Source organism: Danio rerio, chromosome 7 (genome assembly GCF_052040795.2).
Source record: "Danio rerio strain M-AB ecotype USA chromosome 7, GRCz13ab, whole genome shotgun sequence".
In the NCBI taxonomy this organism is placed as follows: domain Eukaryota; kingdom Metazoa; phylum Chordata; class Actinopteri; order Cypriniformes; family Danionidae; genus Danio; species Danio rerio.
Window position 1 is genome coordinate 44,162,480 of NC_141027.1, and position 25,319 is coordinate 44,187,798.

The window sequence follows — 25,319 nt, forward strand, 5'->3', positions numbered from 1 at the left end:
TATCGCAATGTGTACACTGGTATGTAATGTTGAGCTGGGATTAAAGTTGACCAACACCACAGTCCAGAACAACTGAGATTTGTGGAGTTACTACAGAGTTTAATCCTAATGGAGTGAAAGTTTATCATCTGCTTCTGTTTTTAAGGTCTATGACTCTGTGATATTTAGTAGTACTTGTTTTATCGGTGCACTTTATTTTGGAAATACTCATTTGCCCTCATAAACTTTAATTAAATACCATAACCTTCCCTCCCGACTTTTCTTGCACTTTCTGGTCCTGGTGTGTGTGTGTGTGTGTGTGTGTGTGTGTGTGTTATGCACAATGTTGAGGATTTAACATTAGGCACTCACATGTGATTATATTATTATAATAAATAATAATTTAATCATTTAATAAATTAATATTAATATAAATGTTAATAATAATATAATTATTAATAAATTTATATTAATATAAATGTTATATTATAACATTTCAACATTAACATTTTTTAATAGATTTGGACAAAATCTCGTATTGGTGGCACGGTGGCTCAATGGTTAGCACTGTCGTCTCACAGCAAGAAGTTCGCTGGTTTGAGTCACGGCTGGGTCAGTTGGCATTTCTGTGTGGAGTTTGCATGTTCTCCTCCTGTCCTCCGGGTGCTCCGGTTTCCCCCACAGTCCAAAGACATGCGCTATATATGAATTGAATAAGCTAAATTGGCCGTAGTGTATGTATGTTAATGATTGTGTATGATTTCCTAGGTTGCAGCTGGAAGGGCATCTGCTGTGTAAAACATATGCTGGATAAGTTGTGGCGACCTCTGATCAATAAAGGGACTAAGCTGAAGGAAAATGAATGAATGAATGAATGTCATAGTATAAAAGGCTATTCTACTTAATATAGTGCAGGCTATGAGTGAACGTCAAATGCTGTAATAAGACATTTTACGCCACTCCACAAAATCACAGAAGATTAGCAGTTGTACAGTGTTTCATGTGAAAATAAACACGGTTATCCAGAAACTGATTCACAAACTGTTATTTATCCTTGCATAGCAAAAAAATATATAAAAAGCGGAAATTGAAGAGGTTTGGTCATAAGCTTATTTGGATGTTTTTCATTGATAATATTTTTAAAACCAACAGACAGACATAAAATGTGGGACACACTTTTTAATAAGGTTTCATTAGTTAATGTATTTACTAATATGAACTCATTCTTAATAATACTAGTACAGCATTTATTAACAATAGTTAAATGTTTACTGATGTGTTTTTAACATCTAAATTCATGCTTGTTAAAGGGTCATGAAATCCCCCTCTTTTGGTTCAAGTCTACCTCAGATTTTTATTTATTTTTTTTTAATACTCCAAGATGGGCGTGGAGCCAGCAGAGGGAGAAGTGGGCATGGTCGGCGAACAACTGTTGTCAGTTGGCTTACAAAATGTGACACAAACCGTGAGACGACCCATGATTTTTTAGTTTACAAAATTAAAGGTGCAGTAGGTGACTGTCTTCCGAAACTTTTGTTGTTGTGCTGGTTGGAAGTCTCTTCATGTTCCAATAGTAATGATTAAAGTAAATGATCTAAATGTATTCAAATGTGTTTTTAAATTTTGAATAAGACATAAAACTAAAAAATGTTCATCCAATTAAATAGAGTCGGGTCGACATCTCCCATAATTCCGATAAGTAGGTCAAACTGTCTGTCAGCAAATGCATATTCGAACAACTGCGCAGCCGTTTGTACGCAGCTGCGCCGACCTCCGCTTGTGCATAGAAGTGCTGTGCATCCACGAGCGAGAGAGAGAGCACGAGCGTGTGCGCACGTGATCGGCAAAAACATGATGAATCAAAACTTTTTAAAAACCTCAATCAATATTGGAGTTACCTTTGCACGCTGGAGAAAGGATGACACCATGGCTGAAGGATTTCTCTTAGAGAGGTAATGTTTTGTTTTTAAAGTATTTTAGCTTAACTCAAAGCTAATGCAATGTTAGAACTTGTTGTTAAAAATGGTTTATATCTTCACAGAAGTGTTGTTCAGCCACTTTAATCTACCAGTGAAACAATGATAAGACTATTTTCAGTTTTATTAGGAACTTTTTACACCATCGATAATGTAGAGTTTAATTAGTTTAACAACAAAACACAAATACCGTAAATATGGCTATTCCACCTAGTCTCTCCCTATATTGTTTACCATTAACTCTAAATATTCACTCTGTAATATGATGCCAGTTTGGCTCAGTAATGAGTGTAATTCTTACATGCTGCCGGACAAGCACTAGTCTCGTGGCTCTGGGCTGCAGGGGAGGGACAGTGATTCAGAGATTTATGCTAAGCTGTTAGCATTGTGGAAGATAACTTACTGCACCTTTAAGATGCTAAAGAAATAGAAGTAAATATAAGTAGAGGAAATAGAAGTATTTTAATGCCCTGCTTCATTTTTTATTCATAATTCCATATACACATAACCACAATTTGTTATATCATTATAAAGACAAGCATATTTATATAAACACTATTAATAAGGAGGACTTCATCAATCCTCCGGGTCTGAATGCAGACACAGTGGATAGCAGTGCAGCATGTCTCCTGCCATGTCTATTTCAACCTTTAGCTCTTCCAGTAATCTGGAGGATTTTAAAAATAGGCGAACACAGCAGCACGGATATAGGTAATGTGTCTGAATAGTAACAAACTCAACTAATAAAAGACAAAGTCCACCATTCTCCAATTCTCGTACAGCTTTCCTGCCAAAAATGCTTGCTGCAAACCAACAGCTTTGCTGTATCGGCCCTGACAGCATTGCGGAGAAAAACATGCAACAAACCCTGTGGATCATGGTAACAAACACATACAACCCATGCTGTGCAGACGCGGTCTCAACCAGTCATTGGATCACAGCTTGGCAGGTTTGCCTTGCCTTCGGAAAGCACGTGCTCTCATGAATAATTAATATTCTCATAGGATAAGAAAATTCCGCTATGAATAATAATGAGAAACGGGCACATCATTACTCCACTGGCAGTCGTGGGCTACTTAAGCAATTTTGATCCCACCCCAAAAATTATTTTAAACCCGGAAAATGAAATTAGCTGACAAAAGCTCAAAGTTATCCAGTTTCTTCACATTTAAAGCTGACAGGTGTTAACATTGTCCAAACTAATGTTCAACACACACAAATTTATTATATTAAAAAATAAAAAAGTACTCCAGGGTGTCTTAAACCTTTAACATTAGTTATGAACCATGAGTTAACTTGAACTAACATTGAACAACTGTATTTTCTTTATCTAATGTTAACTAACATGATCAAATACTGTAGTAAATGTATTTTTTCATTGTTTGTTCATCTTAGTAAATGCATTAACTAATACATTATTGTAAAGAGTTAGCAAAATCTGACCATTACTATTTAAATGCATACATTCTACAGCATAATAATAATACATCACCATTGTTGATGTCGCTGAGAATATTAAACATGTTTTTCAGGATATTTTGTTTGTTGAGAAACATGCTACAAGCAATGCAATACAATTTTGCAGTCATTTTGTATAATCTTCATGGCAGTGCTATTTAATTAACCTGAATTTGTGATGGAGATAAACACAGCTCTAAGCGCCTTGAGTGAATGTGCCATATGAAAATTGCAATAAAACATACCTGGGGAAATGTATTTTAGGTTTTGCAAAAATCTAAGCAGGGTCACTTATTTCCAGCGAGTACAGGAGTGTTTAACAGGCTCTGTAGGAATCCACTTTTTAAGTTTTCCTATATACAACAATGCAAATGCAAACAATCAATAAAGCAGACAGAAAGCGCTACCTCTAAACCACGGTGTCTAGTACAGGAAGCAGGAGGCTAATTATACACCTGCGAGACCACTGGGATTCCTGAGGCTTTGCAGATTAAAAGTGGCCACGGGCTACGAAGAGACTTTGTTCCACTGTATCACGGACAGACCTGTGTTTTCATGCATGCAGTATTACCCAACAGACGAGCAGCAGAACCGGATCAGTCACCTGCCCCTGCGCGGTTCATGTCTCAGTGGGTTCAGATCTGGAAATGATACATTTCGCCTAGAGCAAATCTGTTCGAAGGGTTCAAACAAAATGTGTGCTTCAGCAACATGGGAGAGCCTCTCTGACCTCCATCAAACAATCCTCTGGTTGCTGTCTTACGCTAAGACCTCATAATGCCTCTCTTCAATTTTGCGGGTCTGTCTCTAATGGGATCAGGGTTATATATTGAGTCTGACGACCAGTTCTTTCCATCCCCCCGCAAGCCTGACTAGTCCAGTGAGGGATTTGAATTTAGAAAGCCTTGTGATTCCTCTGGACAGTCCAGCCGGTGCGCTTCTCTCTCCAGTCGGGGTTAGTGGAGCCTTCAGTGATGACGGGAAATGACAGAGAAGGTGATTTGTATTGTGTATGTGGGGCGCAATTCAGATGCCTTTCACAAAGCCCAGAACTTTGAAGCAAGATCACCTTTTGTCTTTGTTGCACTGACGTGTTCAAAGGCTAGCGCAGACCGCTTCAATCTGACGTGCGCTTGGCAATAAGTTTTGTTGGAAAAGGGCATGCTGGGCTGCCATTGACAATGAGGTCAAATAGGTGGTCCGCGCATTGTGTGTTTGCTCAGGGGGAACACAGGTGATTGACAAACTGTAAACCTTAATCACTAATGTAAGTGACAGGTGAATTCCCAATAGCGGGAGACTATAATTAAGCTACATTTTTTTGACCGGTAACCTTTCATCAGTTCTGAAAGCACAGTGGGTGACTTTCTACGTTGGAGATTTGATATGCAGTTACTTTAAATAGGAGTCGAAACCAGCTGCGAGTTGTATTGTTGAAAATGTTGCAAAATTAAATGTCTTTGCTTAGACTAATTAGATTATATTTACATTTTTAAAAGCTCACAATCAAATTACAGTTGTTTTTTAGTGTAGTAGATTTTTACAAAACACACAGTGGCAATACATTGTTCATAAGTTATGCAACCCAGGCTTATTGGAAATACATGCATTGGAGTTACATTTTGCAAAATATAAATTTTTTTGCTCCGGAATCAGGGTATCTTCCATCCATTCCATATCTGTTTTCAAAAAAAAAAAAAAAAAAAAGGAAATTGCCGTTTTACGGTTTTTCGTTGAAAAAATGAAAATAAAATTTTGGCAAAATTTTTAACTTATTATTTAGGGTTGGAAAACGGATAAATGACTTTAAAATTACCATTTTCCTTTGATTGGACAACCAAATCTGAGCTTACTAGTCCTCTGTGAACCAGCACCCAGGCTTTTAATTAATATTTTTATTTTTTAGGCCTACAGTAGCCCTGAAACAATCATGCAAACCAGGTGCTGCTCGGAAATGGCTATCTTTGCTCAGCATCAGGTGCACAACAGCAAGAAGTTTGGCAGTGAACTATAGCCATTTATTATTACTATTAATATTATTATTATTATTAGGCTATTATTGATATTATTATTATTATTGATATTACTATTATTATTATTATTATTATTATTATTACATAGGACTTGCTCGGAAACAATCATGCAAACCAGGTGCTGCTTGGAAACGGCTATCTTTGCTCAGCATCAGGTGCACTGCAGCAGGACATTTGGCAGCGAACTATGACCTTATTTTAATGCCAAATGTCTAATAATACTGCTAATTTACAGTTTATTTAATTTCTGCATTCACAATGAAGAAAGCCTGCTATCTGATCAAATGAAAGAATATGTAAACTTAAAAATAATAATTAAAGCCTGGGTGCTGGTCCGCAGAGGACTATTATTTTGAGGGTGACGGCACGAGCTCAGATTTGGTTGACTGATCAGAGGAAAATAGGCATTTCAGCACCGCCTACATGTGTATAAGGAATTTTAAAGTCGTTTGTCTGTTTTCCAACCCTAAATAAAAAAGAAATCGAGACAAAATCAAATTTTTCAGCTTTTTTGTAAGGAAAAGAGAAACCAAAAATCGTCTGTTTTCTTAGATTTTTTTTTTTTATCTGAAATGGACGGAAGATACTCTGATTCTCTGCTTACATTTTGTCACACATTTCGAATAGCAAATCTACAAAAAACAAAAAAAAATTGGACAATTTTGTGATTCTGAAATACGTTTTGTTGGGTGATTTTTTTTATATTTCAGATAACACGTCAGTAGCAAGGGTTCATGAAACACTAAAATAGTCAATGCAAATTGGTTGAAGCTTCAAAATGTTTCAAAATCCATCTCTCCAGCAGCTCCGTTTCCACCTATTTTTATGCAAATTTTGGATATGTGCATAAAAATGGTTGATTGAAATGACATGATGCAGATATATTGTGAAAATGTGGATAAAAAAAAATGTATGTGCATAGCTGAGCAGAATAAACTTTTTATTTGATAAGAAAACATGCACATCAACTGCAAATTCTAGTATGCGCATTAAAAAAGTCATGTGATTTTGTTATAAGAGATCATGTGATTATAAAATAGTTTGTGGATGGACAAACCATCAGGCTGAACACTGTAAAACATCTGAAATGTTGCTTTGGTCATTCTAAAACGCCTAACCATTTCAGTATTAACCCCTTCAGACCCTGCGTCCATTACAATGGACATCACATGACATCCCATTTTTCTGAAATTTGGAAAAATTCAGAAAATAATTCAGGTCTGAAGGGGTTAATGTTACTTCATTATTAATGATCTCCAAAATAATCAAGAGCGTCTGTGCTTCACCACTGAGGGCCACCACGTGTTCATTTAGTCAGCACTGTCTTATAAGGCGCAAATAATGTATTAAATAAAGTAAAGATTCACACAGCTTCTCCTACCACAGCAAATTCTGTCTTTACTGTTGATATCTGGTGCCAGTTAATCAGGAAGTGACAATTTTGTTCTCTTTGACTATTTGGATGGAAACACTTTTTAATTTGCACATCTTTTATCCGATATTCCAGTTTTTCTGGAATCTTTAAATGGAAACATAGCTAGTGACACCTAGTGATAATCATTAGGTGTTGTTGTGGAACAACTTCAGCAATGGAAGTTACGCAAATTGAGAACTTATACCCCACATTGTACATTTGAAGTATAAAGTTATTAAGTGAATTTGTAAGTGTTCCTTACTAGCATGCACAGATAATGAGTTTGAATCCAGGGTGATGCAGCTATAGACTTTAGTTTTTAAATACTGTTCTTGTAACGTGTATTGTTTTAACATCATCTGAATGAACACTTTGTGAACAAATATGGCTTGTTTTGGTATTTAAAAAAATATGCATTAATAAAATACACCAAGTTGTAATTTCTGAGTATTTGTACAGATTGGGATTCGAACTCAGGACATTTGGCTATACAAGATGAGTTTCTTCCAACCCTGTCAAATACAGATCCGCCAGGTCTCAAAACGCTTCTGAAATGATCAATGTTTTGTATCACTTTAGTCAAGTGACCAGGGTGTTTCGAATTAGTTTAGTCACATGACCTGGGTGTTTTGGATCATGCTTCGGTGCGTTGTTTCAAAACAATTGGGCTTGGGGATCTCAACACTGTGTCGCAACATCATTTTCATGTCAGCAATCACTACAGATCACCTAGCGAACCACTGACTTAAACATCACTAAATCTAACTAATATTATTTTCTAAAGCAAACAAAAACATGTACTGTAACAATGTGGTTTTATTTAAATTTTCATAAAAACCTTAAAAATACAGTTTACATTAAAAAAAAATATTTTTACACAGTTGTAAAACTGTGCTTCACCCTATTCAAACCCACATTTTAATTTCAACACATTTTTAAACATAATAAATGTAATAGATTAACTAATTTCTAATAACCAATTAATTTTTTCTTTGTCATGATGAAAGTACATAATATTTGTCTAGTTATTTAAGATACTAGTATTCAGCTTAATATGCAATTTAAAGGCTACCTAGGTTAATTGGTTAACACGGGAGGTTCGGTTAATTAGGCAAGTCATTAGACAACAGTGGTTTGAAAAAACTATACACTATACCATAATTACTTTTATCGATCTATAACCTGCACAATTCTATATTACTATATACTAATATATATTAATGCGTCCTAAATGAAAGGTTTAATGTTTATCTTAGGGATAAAATTACTTTCCATGTATGTGGCATCTATTTATCAGAATGTAGTGTTTGTCATACATTTAATCTTGATCCAGATGAAATGTTCAGTGTCACGGCTAATTAGGGGAGTAATACATACCCTCATTAATAACTGCCATCGCAGAGTAGGAGTGATTTGGCCCCTAATCATGCTGGACAGCTCAGAAAGAGTGAGGGGACATGGAGGAAGAACATGTGGGTAAAGGGAAATAGCCAAGAGCAGTTTGCAAATCAAGTAACTCATTGCCCCAGATCTTTCCAGAAACACACAACCCTGAAAGGTTCTTTATTTCCGTGGTCATTCATTTATCTCTGTATAATCAATTGTGACTGCGCTGCACTAGCAATTTGCATGAGTACTCTCATTGTTTAGGGTGTTTTTACCTACACAACCTGTTATGCTTAGTTAAAGCAATAAAATTAAGGATTTTAAACATACCGTATTTCAGTGAGCTAATTTGCAACAAATGACACACAAACATACATTGATTAAATAATGACTCACAATTATATGCACACATTTAATAAACACAAATTAAACTATAATATCCAATTTACGTGTTATATAAAATGTGGATAAAATAGATAAACATTCAACGATTCTGGATTTTCCAAATGCATTCACTCATTTATTTTCTTTTCAGCTTAGTCACTTTATTAACCTGGGATTGCCACAGCAGAATGAACCGCTTCCCTTTCAGCCTGCCCTTCTAGCTTTAACCCATCTCTGAGAAACATTCAAACACAGTCGTTCACACTCATACACTAAGGACAATTTAACTACCCAATTCACCTGTACCGCATGTCTTTGGGCTGTTTGGGAAACCGGAGCACCCGGGGGAAACCCACAAGAATGCTGAGAGAACATGCAAACTCCACACAGAACCGCCAACTGAGTCAGCCAAGGCTCAAACCAGCAACCTTCTTGCTGTGAGGCGACAGCACTACCTACTGTGCCACTGTGTCGCCCCTTTCCAAATCCAGTTCCAATGATTATTTGCAACCTTTTTTTAGTATCACTTTAAAATATGATGCATTTGAGATAAATAGCAAACTCAGTACAGACATCCGCTTTACTTAAGAGTATATGCAAGTTCAAAAGTAAAAGTAAAAAGCAAGCATGCATACAAAAGCAATATATGAATATATTAATATATATCGTCACTTTATATTAATTATAGGGTTCTTTCTGCGGTCTAAATGATTTTGAGATATTGAGCTTCAAAGTTTTTGCATTCCATAGCAAACAGTGTATGTGTAACATTTATTTTTTAAATAAAAAGTCCTAAAATGTAAACAATTAATATATATATATATATATATATATATATATATATATATATATATATATATATATATATATATATATAACATCCCATAATGTAAATTAGTTGTCATTTAATAAGAATATGTCATAACTAAATTTTGACAAAAGGTGACGATATATCAAACAACTCTTTGATATTTACTTAGTAATATTACATGTCATGAATATGATTTATGTTTTATGCATGTGGTCTTAAGCTGTGGTCATACTACCCTTTTGCCCCATTGATTTCCATTCATATGAATGTACTGTAAATGCAGCAGACCAGAAAAGCAAGTTTTAAGTTGTGCTTGTCACTGCATTCTAATGATGCAAACGCGTGAATAGACATCCTGCGGCGCGATACGCGCGAATGACGAGAATTGCGCGGTGCGCATGGCGTGAATGGCGTGGAGCGAATTGAGCGCTTTGCGCGTTTGACGCGCTTAATGCGCCTTTCGCGCGAATCACTCGCGTTCGAAAATCTGAACTTCAGCGGACATTCGCGCCGCGTTAACCAATCAGGAGCTTGCTCTTGTGGGGGCGTGATTGTGACCTATCACCTGTTGTCGGTGTCCCAGGGAAAATCCCCCTGCAGACACCGACAAGAAGTTCATCAAACTGGGCTAGGCTCAGTCAGAAGCACCGCTGAAAATCTCCATCAGCCAGGTTCAGTTTCTGGAGAAGTCTATGAGCTTAAAGCGCTGGATGCACCTCTGAAAGGATGTAGTGGACTCAAACACGGCTCTAAACGTATCGACGATGTTTATCATCCTTCATAAAGCACATTAACACTGTTATTTTCTTCATAAAATCCATGTTAGCCCTTTAGCTATGAAGCTAAAGTCACGGGGCAGACAGAAGCCCTGCCCATCACGCGAAGTCTGTTCTGAAGTGAATTTGACACGCGAATGAAGCGGGGTTTGACGCGCGAATGAAGCGAGTAACCTCAAATGTTCATGCGACTATTTACGCGCGAATAGCGTGATTTATCCGCGCGCTCCGCGTCTGGTGTGAACACAGCATTAAGTTCAAACTTAGTAAACAGTAACCTGCGAAGTCAATAGAAAATCAAAGTGGGACCTCTCTGTACAGAAATTTAAAATATGGAGCAATCGCTCACTTAATCCTGCCCCTTTTCACAGCACCATAAAACAATATTTTGCAAAGTCAAACTCTAGAGTGACCACCGTTTCATTCACTTAGCTTTATTCACATAAACGTTTGGGGGATGTTATTTGAGATGTCTTTGACATCATAAAATTTCTTTTTCATGATAACTTAAAATTGCCAAGACAGCAAAATTTGTCATAAATCTGCCATAAACATGATTGTTATGATGACATTATAATTGTGGCATGCATTTTATAACAGCATCATTAATATTAATCATATTCTTAGCATGATAATGTTTTTTTGACCTTAACTACAGTGGCACAAATTGCATTTGTCATTAAAATGTCATTAATGTTGTTTATTATATGATAGTGTGATACAATATTATATGATAGTGTATTTTAGGACATAATTATAAGGTAATTCTATGAGTATTTATTATAAAATAATCATGGCAAATACATTGGCTTCTTATCAATCATGTTTATGGCAGATTTAAGACAAGTTATGTTGTATTTGTAATGTGAAGTTGTCATGACAGACAAAGACAGGTTATACTGTATTTGGTTATGTCAAGTAGTCATAACAAAAAAAATAAAAATTTAAAAAAAACTTGGTCCACAGTGTCTTTTTAAGGCTTGGTTGTGTTTATAAGATGCAAAGCAATGTGTGCTCATGCTTCACTGGTAGAAAATCAGGTTATGGTTTTTTTTCATATATGTTGCTTTAATTTTATACAGCTACTCAGTCAACATGAATCATATTCCCTAGTTCCTCCGAAACGCTCACCCTCAAGAGGCTCTGATTGGTCAGCTAACATAATGTGCTGTGATTTGCGAATCGACTCCACGTCACCATGAAAAGCGTCACACACCTTCAAGCATGCACTTTTGTGTAAGATCAGACAGAAAATGAAGAGCACATAGCTGAACCTCCCACCTGCTCTCTAAAAATAACATCTGACAAGTGTCTTTCATATATATTTGGGTTATAAGCATGTGTAAGTAATGTGAAACATTCACATATCTTTTGCAAGTTCGTTATTTGAGATGTAGAATGCTGGGAAAGCGGCTGCATAGAGAGACACTGCAGCGCTGGTGAAGATTGTGACCGTTTACAGCCGTTTGACAGATAAATATGTATTTAGAATTGTACCTAAATTGCTAGCAGTGTCAAACAGTATTTCTCATTGTTTACATCTCCGCCACAGCAGACCATTAAGGCTAGAAACTGTGCATGTAATTGATCAATTTTAACAAATACGAATTACAGGTTGTGGCTCACAATGCACATCTTGTAAATCCAGCACTGAACTGAGAGAGATTCTGAAAGCTAACCTTTGTCAAATGCTAACTATATATTTTTATAATTCTCTGGGACATAATAAAAATTAAATTGTAAGTACTTCTCTCTTTGTGTTGTGTCCGTTGGAAGACCAAATACAGAAACAAATCACTGCTCATATTCAAGATGTGTTATGTTATGATTAAAAAAATGTCATGACAGTCTAATGAACACCCATAAGTAAAGTAATACCATTATTTATCTCATATTAGGTGAATGTGAATTTGAACATACTCGACAGTTCACAAACTGTTACTCCCATGCTGTGTAGAAGACATGTTCAATTATAGACTATTTTTGAACATTCGAGCAAATGAGCAATGACTCTCAAACACCAACCATTGTTACTACTTACTGCCATATCAATACAGACAAAAAAAGAAGACAGAATAGTCTGAAACCCAGAATCACAAATGTGCAAAATAAAATAAAGTGCCAAATGTACTGAACTAAAATCAGCACTGTAGGAACTCTGCTTGACCAGCCAGACTCAAAGAGAAGATGTCAATGTTACAAACTGGGAAATTTGGTTTGCGTGTGTGTGTTTGTTTACGTAAAGTAATGGTTATATAAGCAAACTTGTAGTGAAACAACAGGAAAGTAGTCAAACGGAAGCCAAGCTCTTATGAAAACTAAAATCTTAAATCATGTTTGTGTAACCTTCTACCTTGATGCTCTGTGCTTTGTTTTATCAGGCAGCTGTTCTTTCTGCTTAACTTCCACAAATTTTCAATCTTGGCTGAAGCTCGAGGGAGACAGGCAGGGCTTGTACACCTCTGTGAAATGGGTCTATCCTTTTCGTGGATTAACACTCGCTAAAGAGGTCAGAAAACAAGGATACTCAATGGCATCCCCACAGCCCAGCCACATGCATATTTATGAGGAAAGAAAAACGCAGGAAAAAGGAGTCCTTCAGTTTCTCCTTGACCTCATAGAAATGAGAAGTGCGTTTATGCTAACGTTTTTTCTGACTCTATGCTGTTTTTGTGACGGATCACATTCAGTTCTTTGGTAGATTTGCTGACTCTTCAATAGGTCTTATCAAAGACAATGTCTCGTGGTTCTTTAGATGACTATATTGGTCTTTGTAAAAAAAAAAAAAAAAAAAAAAAGATGTTTGCATTAACACTGCATGTTCTACAGAAGAAACACAAAGCTATCCTGCGCTCTTTAAAGCACAAGTAGGCTATAGTTTTCTAAAAACCCATAAAACTTATGACAGCTCCCCTATGGCATCATATGAATTTAAAATGTTATCCTATGGGATCAGACTGTGTAGCCTTATTTTTAGTTTACTGCTGATTTGTGAATCCCTAGGCGCTACATTAACTTGACATAAAATTGTGCTTATCTTTTTATATTTATCCACTGAATTAAGACTCAACAAAAGGCATAACACCCACATATTACTAAAGACACATAGTTAGTATTATAAAGCAATGCAAACTATAGGTTCTTCTGCTCTAACTAGCAAGTAAGTAATGCAAGTTCTTAAAAAACTAGAACAAGCTTCTGAGATTTCTATAGATGACTCAAGCTTATGTAATGAATCATGTTCAAAAGAAATTCCATCATGAATATTAACAGTTTAGAAGATTGAACCTTAAACACACATGAATCACTGTCAACCGTGTACCTACACAGTTAAATAAGTGTGCAAATGAACTAAATTGACTGTCCATTATAACAAAAGGTGCACATTCAAGTCCTATCACAAAAGATCTGCAGATGTCTTTTTTTTCTTTAGCTCAAGTCAGCATTAACAAATCACTTGTTTTACCAGGGCACCATTGCCAGGGGGTAGTTATAGAGTTGGCACCAAGTGTAAGTTTCTAAAGGGTTTACCATCACCTTACATTTAAATAGCAAACTCAAAGTGCTTTACACATTAGGGGGAATCTTCTCATCCACCTCCAGTGTGCAGCATCCACCTGGATGACGTGACAGCAGCCATTTCGCTCCAGACCAAAGGAGAGAGGATAGAGTGATGAAGCCAATCATGATATGGGGCCATGGCGGACAGAGGTCAATGGGCAAATTTGGCGAGGATGCCAGGTTTTTGATGGACACCCTGAGTCTCATCCTAAAGACAACGCGCCCCATCAATATACTGAGGCATTAGGACCCACACAGACCGCAGGTTGAGTACCCCTTACTGGCTTCTCTAACACCAGTTTAGGCAGCAACCTAGCTTTCCCATGAGGTCTCCCATCCATGTACTGACCAGGCACACCCCTGCTTAGCTTCAGTGGGTAACCATGTGAGAGTTTCAGAGAGCTAGCTGCCGGCAGGGGATGTTTAAGGTCACTTTAAAGCCTTAAGGCTGAATTATACTTAAAGCTATAACCCAGAGCGCAAGAACCCTTGCATGCAGTCGGGCATTTATACTTCTGCATTCTGTTTGTGTGTTCTGACAATAGCATTAAATGCTAGCAGTTTGTGGGGTGTCTATGTTCTTCTGTCCAGAGTTTCTTCACAGGTGTTTTACTCCCACCAGAAACACCTGTAATGCTAGCTTACTATACAAGTAGCACAAGCTAAGGCTGGGCCGATAAACGATATCATATCGAATCGCAATAAAATTTATGTCAATAACAACGATAAGCACTGGATTTTTTTTCACTTTATATAGAGCCAATCACGCAGCAGAAATGTGAAAAAAAATGTTATGCCATTTAATGGACCCTCTAACTTTTGTGGCTTCAGTCATTGCTGGGGTACTCTTTTGAATGTGGAAGCATTAACAACTAATAATAAAATTTATATCATTATCGTTCAATATGGAAATTAATTATCGAGATTGCATTTTTGCCTTATCGCCTAGCCCTGGCTCAAACCTGCTCATTCATAGGCGAGAACCAGTAGACATGAAACAACTTCAATCATGAAAGAAAAAAAAAAAAGTCTCCATCTGGAGCTCCTCCACGAGACTCAACACCTGTTCAACAAGCTCAGGCTGCGTCCAAAATCACCTACTACTTAGTAGTAGGGTTGTAACAATATACCGGTATGACGGTTTACCACGATTTGAACGTGCACGATTATCATACCATGAACAATTGCTTATCAACGGTTTTAACCCTTAAAGACCGAGACAGCCGCCCGCGGCTAAAAATAAGTATTGCTCTTAAATGTTTAATAACTTTTGATCCGCTGATCCGATTCATACAATTCAAAGATTGACATAAAGAAGAGAATCTCAGCTTTCCAGTGCTGCATCACATAACATTCGCGGACTTTCAGAGGCTCCGGAATCAGTGCGGTTACGTCATCAACATTTGACAACGCTGATTTGACAAAGAAACGCTCGTCACTGTGTCTCCGGACAAATCAGACATGATACATTGATGCATTATCCCTCCTCCATGCCCAGATTGGTTCAAACTCGCTATATCACAACCAATAAGCATAGGTTTCGCTTTTGTTTGTGGACCAAGCTTTTTGAACAACACGGAATGAGAGAAAGGCATACATTTATGCGCGGCTAAATAAAACGCCAAAAAAAAAAAAAGTTTGGCATGAAATAATTCTCATACTAAGTACTTTTGCATGCACAGCAGCACAGAAACATGACAAAACAGTGACACAGCAAAGACGAACTGCTGCTCTTGCTGTTTTTAAAAGACGCAAATGAAGATGCAGCGGTTTGTCAGTCTGCATTGCAGACAACCATATCGAAATCCATATTCATAGACAACCATATCCATGCTGGCACATAAAACCTAAGGATGTTCCATATTGAATCTAGTTTCGTTATGTAACTATTTATAGTATAGTAAATATTTATATCTATTTTTTACTGAGGATTTGCACCATGTTTATTTGGACTTTATTTGGACTTTTGACACATTATTTATTATTGTCTTATTTTTATTTGTTCATTGTAAGTGGTGTTGTTTATAGTAACTAAAAATATATTATTTGGAAAAAGTCAAATTTGCTTCACTGTTCTATTATTTTGTAACATTTGTAACATACCGTATACCGCGAAACCGTCAAACCGTGGTATTATTTTAGACGATTATCATACCGTGAAAAATTCATACCGTTACAACCCTACTTAGTAGGTACTGCATTTAAATTTGAAATTACTGCTCGACCGTTAGAAAGGTACACTTTATACAAAATGAATGTTAGTATGAATGGAACTCGGACGTAGAACATCCACCATTTTGACATGATCACGTGACCTACCCATGTCAGTTGCGTCGCTTCACTCCTATTTATGAAGTCTTATGTGGTGCATAGCATAGCATCAATCGGGTGCGCACTTCGGATTCTCGCTAAAAGTAGTAGGTTATCCGTACTACTCGTGTACTGTTTTTGGAATTCTATGAATTAAGACATACTACTGTTTTAGCATACTATATAGTATGGAAGTATGCAATTTTGGATGTAGCCTCAATCCTATGCTGCAGCTCTCAGCCCCACCCAGACTCATTAACACTACCAAGCAGACCAATCACAGAGCTCGCACTGCACATTGTTGACACATTACTTGCAAAAACAAAGGAAACTATGAAATCTGTATTGTACAAACAATTTGTCTATGTTTATGAGGGTGAAAGCCAAAGTGTTTTATGGAAAATGGATATTAATTTCCTCAAGCATCTTCTCTTTCAAAATTCAAGTCATATTTTATTTATTTATTTATTTATTTATTTATTTATACTTGTATGTTTTCTTTCTCAGATTTGAAGGAAAACATGGCTGGACATCTGGCTTTTGTACCATTGTGTTTGCATAATGCAAACAATCACAACATCTACTAGAGCTGCACAACTGTTAAAATAATGCAATCTCCCTAATATTATCAACACTCGCACAATCTTATTCCTAAATGTTTTATCTATGTCTATTCTTTCTTTAACAAGTAAAAGAACAGCAAACATTCAGCTCTGCGTTTGTCCAGAAAAAGAGCAGTATCAACAGTTATGAAACAACGCGTAGACAGTGCATTATAACTTTAACTTTATAAAATTAAACTTTAAAAACATCAGAAAATTATGTCCTATATAGTAACACTAGAACTTTAGTATATAGTATAAACAGAAACCTAGATCTGCAATCTTGTCATTGTCGCATGAACTACTGAATTTACTTTACTTCCATTCATAAATCTGTTCAACAGATCTATCAAAAATTGTTGATTGAACTCCATATTGGCAAGATGTATGTGATTTTAAGTATTAAAACGATTTAACTTTAAATCATACTCCAGCTATTCATTAAAAATCACTTGAAACTTTGAGATGTGCTTGTGTCTATTTATCATGAATGCAATGTAAAAATTCAAATGAACAAGAAGAACATCTTTGTACAACCTGTACAGAAATTAATCTGCTTGCAGCATGTTAGTTATAATCAAGTGAATGAATGCATAAATTCACTGTTTGACCAATTCATGTGATTTATCAATTTATACAGCTCCTTTCTATGAATTGGTGCGAGAATTTGCTTGAACCAGTTGACTCTTCAGGCAAATTCAGGAATAGTTTGCAGGTGCGACTGCAACTCTGTTCATGCACATGTTTTACATTCTTCCATGGGAAAATTGGAATTCCACTAGAAGGATGGGAAAATTGAACAAGCCTATGTTCTTTGTCCAGCACCATTTGAGTCACATCAAATGAAGAAGTTAAAAGTTTACTGTTATGTTCACTCTGATCCTACCTTCACACACCTCCTCAGGCTTAGTGTTGTTATTAGGAGCAGCTGCTTGTGATGGACCCACTGCTGAACTCTCTGCGAATCTGCGAACATAGTGTTTAGAAATAATTGAATAAATGAATAAATAAATGCATGTATGCGTTTTATATATATATATATATATATATATATATATATATATATATATATATATATATAGTCACCTTAGAATTATAAGGTTCTATCTGACATTTTTGTCAAAATTGAGTTATTGACATATTCTTATTTAATGGCATCTTATTTATATAATAGGATGTTTATTTTATAAGTTGTTTACATTTTAAGAATTTTTACACACAATGTTGCACACATACTGTTTGCTATATGGGATGCAAAAACTTTGAAGCTCAATATCTCAAAACCATGCAGAACGTAGATAGAACCTTTTAATTAATTCCAAGGTGACGATATATATATATATATATATATATATATATATATATATATATATATATATATATATATATATATATATATATATATATATATATAATTTGCATTTTCTCACCCTCAAATGTTTGTTGAGTTAATAAAATATGTTGCATCTACACACACGTGCAAAACTACATAATCTTCTTCAAACACATATAGTTTTCATTTTGTTTTTCATATATTTTTTCTCTTAAAAACAGTCTCAGATTTACAGAGTTTACACGTTTAGAGAAATAAGAATTTTAATCATCATTGGACCAAAATGTTTCTCTTATCAGTCTTAGGTTGGCAAATGCAGACTACCAAGCTTGCTAACAATCATGATGTTATCAAATAATACAATACTGTCATGTTCTCACCTGCTCTGGAAGCGTGTAAACGTATCTTGTTCATTCTTACTCTCTTTCCTCTCTTTTCTTTTTATGTTCGGATCTTTTTGGATTTTTGTTTTTATGTCGCGTCTGGAATGTAGGCCTGTTGCACATGTTGAATTTAAGAAAGCACGATTCATAAAAGGTGCGGTTTGATCCGATTTTTAATCCGCTCATTCTGGCGTAGTCCATCGTGCGTTTGATGATCCAAGATAAGAACGAACCATTATGCCAAACACGGTGAAGATATCCAGGATAAGCGCACCTGCATAGCATTCCTAACCAGACCACATGATCGACCACAGAATCAATGATGCCAGTGTAGCTAAAACCGGATATGAGCCAATCAGGTAAAGAGTTGAAAAACACCATTGTCCAACTGAACTCCCTGTAAATATCGATCCTCAGTAAATATAGGCAATCATTTTGGTGCATTTTAACAAAACTGTTATATCCTTTAAAATAAAGAATGGTCACCAAACATCTTTAGGAATAGAAAGATTATACATTTAACTTCAAATGAGTTATTGCAAACAGAAAACCAAAAAATACAGACTACAAATAAATTCATCAGAAATAAATATCTCTTTATATTGTTTCTCTTAATCCTCTTTCTTGTCAATTAAGATTTTATCTATTTTTTAGCTATCATGTTGATTTTGGTGTACTAATTTTTGGACTGATCTTTAGTTTTTTGTTAGATGAGGTTGTTTTAGCTTTCTAATGTATATGCACAAATACATTTTGTAAAGCCTCCCATAGGGGAATTTATTAGGGGTGTGCATATTTATGCTGCACTGCACTGTACATACATACATGCATACATACTCTACATACATACATACATACATACATACATACTGTACAGTTGAGGTCAGAATTATTAGCTGTAGATTTTTAATTATACTTATTTTATATTTAAGATTTTCAACATATTTTGAAACCAATTTCTAATAACTGTAATAATTCTAGTTTATTTAATCTTTTCCATGATGTCAGTACATAATATTCTACTGGATATTTTAAAGTACTAATATATACACTTAAATATACACTTAAAGTGCATTAGAAAGGCTTAACTAGGTTACTTAGGCTAACTAGGCAAGTTAGGGGCAATCAGGCCAGCTTGTACAACAATAGTTTGGTCTGTAGCCAAAAGGACCTTTTTTTTCTTTAAGGAGGCTAAGAATATTGGCCTTAAAATGGTTAATATAGATAAGGATAAAATAAAATAAACAGATAACAGATGTGCAATTTTGGGTAAATGTATAATGATCTTCATAATAAATTTCATAAAAGTCCACTGGTCACATTTAAGAAATGGTAAAACATTTCATCTTCTCATATATTTTCAGAAAATCTCTGCATAAAAGTAATGGGGTGTTTTTCAACTTGTTATCTGATGGCTCACATTATATCCATATTTGCCATAATCAATTATCATTGATTCTGTGATCGATTTCCTAGTCTGTTGAAGCACCCTTACAGTACCCTGGCTAACACTAGGCTTGACATGGTGGTTCATTCTTATTCTAGATCAGTAAAAGTGCGACGGACTTAGCCAATTGACTAAGCTACATAAATTAGGTTGTTTTTTTTTTCCTTTATCCTGGCTTGATGTAACTTCTATGCAATACGCTACTGTTACTTGGATTATTAATCTGCACTTTGCTAGCTGCAAATAATAAATCTCCATGGTAACTTAAATCAACTTAATTTAGCCTCCTGTCATGCAACTGAGTCAAAAGTAAATTCAGTCAGGAAAGCTTGAAAATCCCAGCTTTATTCTTTATATTGCAGCATTTTACGACACTGTAAGAATAATTAATAATTTTACATTACTGTGAAGATTTTGTTTAGGGTTAGGGCAGGAGTAGACGTTAAAAAAAATAATTTATCGGGTAATTTAATGACACAATACGTCTATAATAATCTCAAATTTACTTTGAGCCCCATAGACACTGTATTAGAAAGACCTTGTATAAGTGGTCATTTGTTTTTTGTAATTTGACGCAACGATGATATAACACATTCATAAAATAAGCTAAATGTTCATACATTTTTTTTACATAAAAATACTAAAAATCATTTAAGGATTTAAGTTTGTGACCGTAAACACATTGTAACAGTAAAAAGGGTCCTTTGACACTGCTCATGCATGGTATACATTTAATATCACAATAGGCTATTTTAGGATCTTCTATAGCAGCCAGCCCATTCAGGGCCCCCTAAATACAAGCTCCCCATGGACTCAGTCACTCTTTTTCTGATGCCCCTGTATAAATAAATACATGCATACATGCATACATGCATACATACATACATACATACATACATACATACATGCATACATACTTGATTGGTGGTTGGTGTGCAGGTTGTGGGGTTCACCGTCGGCATTCAACTGCACAATTGGATATTCGTTATATTTATCGTACAGTTTGCTTCAGAATGCAGTACCTCTGCTTCAGGATTTGTAAGTATGAATACAGTTTTCCCTAAGCTATTTCTAAACTAATGTTCACTTTGGTATTTTCTGATTACACTCACTCTATGTATACACAGCAAAATATGGGGACCCAAAACAACTCTATGGGTGTTAATTTCAACACTTTGAAAGTGTCTCATGGGGTCCACTCAAAACAGAGTTAAATCAACACTTTCAAAAGGGTTGGCACATTGACACCGAAGTAAGGGTTAATTTTAACTCTGGGCAGAGTTAAAAATGTAACTATATTTAACACCGCCTGGTAGTAATTTTTTTACTACAATATATTGTTATTTTATTCAACTCTCTTAAGTGTAAATATGGTAAAAAGGTAAAATAGACTGTAAATTACAAAAGAAAAAACATTTTATTTGAAAACATTCACCACTTCAACAATTCATTCAGTTTTTAAAATGCAACAATGTCAAATATGCTTTAAATGTTTTATTAGTACAGACAGTATCAACAAAATATGTATGACCAGTGCTCAAAAAGGCTGTTTCAGTCCTTTGGTCCAAACTTGATGTGTTATCAGAGCAATTTGAAAGTTCAATATAGCGTCACTCATAGTTTTCTTCTGAACGCATAGTTTTCTTGTAAAATTACATTTTAAACAACTTGGTGTGCAAATCTTTCACTTCGGGTGTTTCCTTGGTCCTCCATATCAAACACAGCAGTTTAAATGAAGGTATAAATGCTGTAAACTTGTGTGAAAACAAACTGGAGCTAGGAAATCTCATCAAGCATGTCCTGTGAATGAAGTGCTTCCCAGCCACAGGATGACCTTTTTATCCATGACGATGTAGCAGCTGCTGATCGCTCGTCTGGTGGTTCCTGATGCACGGATATAGGGTGAAGCTCATCTAAGAACTCTTCAAGACTCCAGCATGACTAAGAAAAATGTTTGAAAACAAATTGCAATCAAATTCTATGATATATTTAAAAGAACATTTAAAGTAAATAAAACATTCAAGAAATCTAAACTCACCTTTTGAAAATCTACATGATGATCCACAACTTGACTCTCCCAGCTGGTTGAGGTGACAGGATATGGAAAAGTAGAAAAAACACATACATCACTGTTGGATCTCCAAAAACAATTAGGTTAACCACTATGACTAGAACTGGAAAAACAGGCAGCTGTCTGTCCAGAATCCTGAATTTAACACAACACTTGGAGCAAAATTTAGAGGAGCTTAAAATCTTTTATATCATTTAGTGATGCTGACTTCCCCAAAATATTGGCCACAGTGTAAAAAATATTCATAAACTTCATAAACAACACTTTTCTGTAAGCGTGTGCGTGCGTGCATGCGTGTGTGTGCGCGTGCATGTTTCTTTACCAGATTCAACTTGTTAGGCCCTTTCAGGTCCAGTATTGACGCCACCTTTCCTGGAGTCTAGCAGATGTTTCAGGTCCAAATATAATCTAAAATATTAGGATACGCAGAAGAGGAAAAGTGCAAAGTAAAGAGCAAAACATTATTTAAGTAACAGTTCACCCACAATACAAAACTTATCACCTTCATGTCATTTGTTATTCTCTAATGCTCTAATACCCTCTCAGCTTATGTGAAACAAATACAGAACTTTATCAAACATACCTTCATTATTTTTATTACCACATATGACCAAGAAGGTGTGCTTGGTCATTTCACCAACTCTGGAAATACACCATCCGTCTCTAATCAGCCACCGTCACAGGGTCTTGTGTTATTGTATAGAGAACTGTGGCTGTTAAAAAAACAACAAAAAATTAGTATCCACACATATGCATAACCTTCAGATAAAAAGGAGAGATAAACATCACAAAGTATGCCTCACACTTTTTCAGATATCTTTTGATTCAGATGTTGATTATTGATAATAAATCTACAAATCAAACCTGTATCATCATTAGGCTGCTCAAATATGAATCAGTTGATTAATTTTACAGATAGGTGGCTGTTTACAACGCACTAAATTGTCTTTAATAAAAAGGAAATGTTGTGTACAGTACATGCTAAGTTTAGCTTATAGTTTTAAGCACATTATCATGCGGGAGAAAAAGCTTGACTAAGATGTTCCTGACTACATAAATAACCTAACTTACTAACGTCAGACATCCCGAGTTGGGAAAAGTAATTTTCGGGGGATACAGAGTTGATTTGCGGGAGGTAGCGGGAGAGATGAGAACCTGAAGAGCAATGGGATGAGTTGCGCGCGACGTACTTGAAGAGCGGTGGTGGTGACTTGCGCGCGACGTACCTGAAGAGCTGGGAGGGGTGCGGTGGAGAGGGGTGTGCAAAGTGTTTAATGACCGGGCGGGAGACGCGCGATTTCCGGGAGATTATCATTCATTTACGGGCATCTTGGGCATCTGGGAGTCTCTGTGCATTTGCGGGATAACGTTAACGTTAGTCCCGCAACTTCCGGGAGACTTCTGTAACCTTAAATGTCTGAGAAAGTGCAAACGCGGTCATTTAAAGACATTAATGTTAACATTCCGACTTTAATGGTTGTCAACACTTAATATAATTCAAGCGTACGTTATCACGCGAGTCTATGGACTAACGGTATATGGACGACCACGAATGAACCAGTTTAAAAGTGCCGCGGTGTTTAAAATAACTAAATTAACGTACACGAATAACAAACAATCATATGTTTTAGTCAGGAAGCCTTTTACAAGTAAGCATATGTTCATTTACTCACCAGATATGTTTTAGAAACTCTCCAGAGCTTAAGGAAACCGTCCTGTGTTGCCGTTAGCATCCGGGCAGAGTAGGCTAGGCTGCTCCGGGGATTCCCTCGCTAGTTTGCTTCGAATTAAAGGAGAAGTGTCGATTTTATTTTACAGATGGGTAACAACGCACAAAATGGCATTAAGCGTGACAGAAATGTGTTGAACATGTACATTTGATGTTTTTATGCACTATGTATGTGTGAGCATATATAAAAACATTCTTGAAAAGAAGTGAATAGTAATGCAGTTAAGCTAGATACACAAACGACCATGAATGAACCGCAGAAGATTAAAATTATCACTCCATTCTAAAGTTATTAACTTAACAATATGTTACCAACTGTATTTCCTTAAAGAAAGTCAGTAAAATACCAACATTTAGGTAGTTTGACTCACCAGTTGCTGTTCTAAACCTCAGATGGAAAATGGCGTCTGGAAAATTCTTCAGTGACTGGGGCTGCATGAATTCCCGGATGTTGGAAATAACACCACCAAGTGTAGAAAAGATAACTCCTTGATTTCGCACTGAATAAAATCAATTCTAACTCTTATTATATTCATTTATCAAAATCTAACTCTTTAACGTCAACACTTTACTCTGAAATGCTTCAACACCGAGAATTTAACTCAGATGAATTTGCTGTGTACTAAACTTAAATTGATACCTGACTAAAACTTTGCAATAGAGCAATTTATTTGTTTATATTGTCATGTACTTTTAGCCTGCAATCATGCAGCTTGCACACATTCTTTTAAAATATATTTTTTTAAAGAAATGGCTTGTTGCCACCTTTGCAAATATGATTCATCTTTGCTTTAAAAACGTATTAATTACTTTCTTAATCACTCAATTAAGCAATAAGTAAAAACCTATTGACCTAAACACTCATGTCATGAATAAAACACAGATAACTAATTTCCAGGGCCCAGATTTTACAAAGAAATCAATTGGTATTTTGGATCACAGATTGGATCAAATCTTTGAAATGGGTTTTTCCAAAATAACAGCAGGATTTTGAATTAAGATCAGACCATGTAATCTAATCATTTGATTTGAATCAAGCCTGCCCTTTTGGGTTATTTAAAACTTTGAACTCAGATTGGGATCTATTTGATAAACAAAATAAAAAACAAAACATGACTTTCGTGATCCTATCAGAAAGGTAGATTCATTTGTGATGTTTTATAAAATATAAAAAAGTGTTTCTTTTTTAAGTGAATGATCACAAACTTAATGGTTACTGATGATATGTCAATTCCTTCTTGTTTGAAGTCTAAATGAAGCATGTCACATCTAATATATTAGATATGGTAAACAACAACAACATCATAACAATATCGAAGCAGTATTGTATTAGAGCAAAATAATGATTGCAGTATTTCTGTTTCGTACCATTAAAACAAACAATGGCTGTTAGTGGCCAATAGTATTTTGCCTACCTTTTGTTCTTTGCTCAACCAGTAGGCTACACTGCTGGTTCCATTTAAGGCTCTGGTAAGAAGGATTTGGTAATCCTGAAATTTGGTATTTGGTAGGGCTGGGCAATTAATCGAAAAGTAATCGAAATTAGCATTCAAAACCAATAATCGATCAAACTTTCCAGGTCAATTTTTTAAACTACTTTCCCTACTGTACGTGGAAGGGCTTCGCTGCGTAAGACATATGCTAGATAAATTGGCGGTTCATTCAA

The 25,319-nt window shown here is 35.7% G+C and overlaps 1 protein-coding gene and 1 long non-coding RNA gene across 2 annotated transcripts in view; both read right to left on the bottom strand.

The window, feature by feature from the left end:
- Positions 1–18,716, bottom strand: part of cdh8 (cadherin 8) — a 435,086-nt gene extending 416,370 nt beyond the window's left edge. The window contains exons 1-2 of the mRNA XM_087261647.1: positions 18,404–18,716; positions 17,577–17,656 (exon numbers count right to left, since the gene is read on the bottom strand). The gene's annotated coding sequence lies outside the window, so the exon portion shown is untranslated. The remainder of the gene's footprint in view (positions 1–17,576; positions 17,657–18,403) is intronic.
- Positions 18,717–21,251: 2,535 nt separating this feature from the next.
- Positions 21,252–25,110, bottom strand: LOC147843139 (uncharacterized). Its single transcript, XR_015496100.1, has 6 exons — positions 24,025–25,110; positions 23,598–23,704; positions 22,508–22,637; positions 22,247–22,332; positions 21,892–21,934; positions 21,252–21,794 (listed from the first exon to the last, which is right to left on the bottom strand). It is a non-coding gene; the product is annotated as an uncharacterized LOC147843139 (long non-coding RNA).
- Positions 25,111–25,319: the final 209 nt, after the last annotated feature.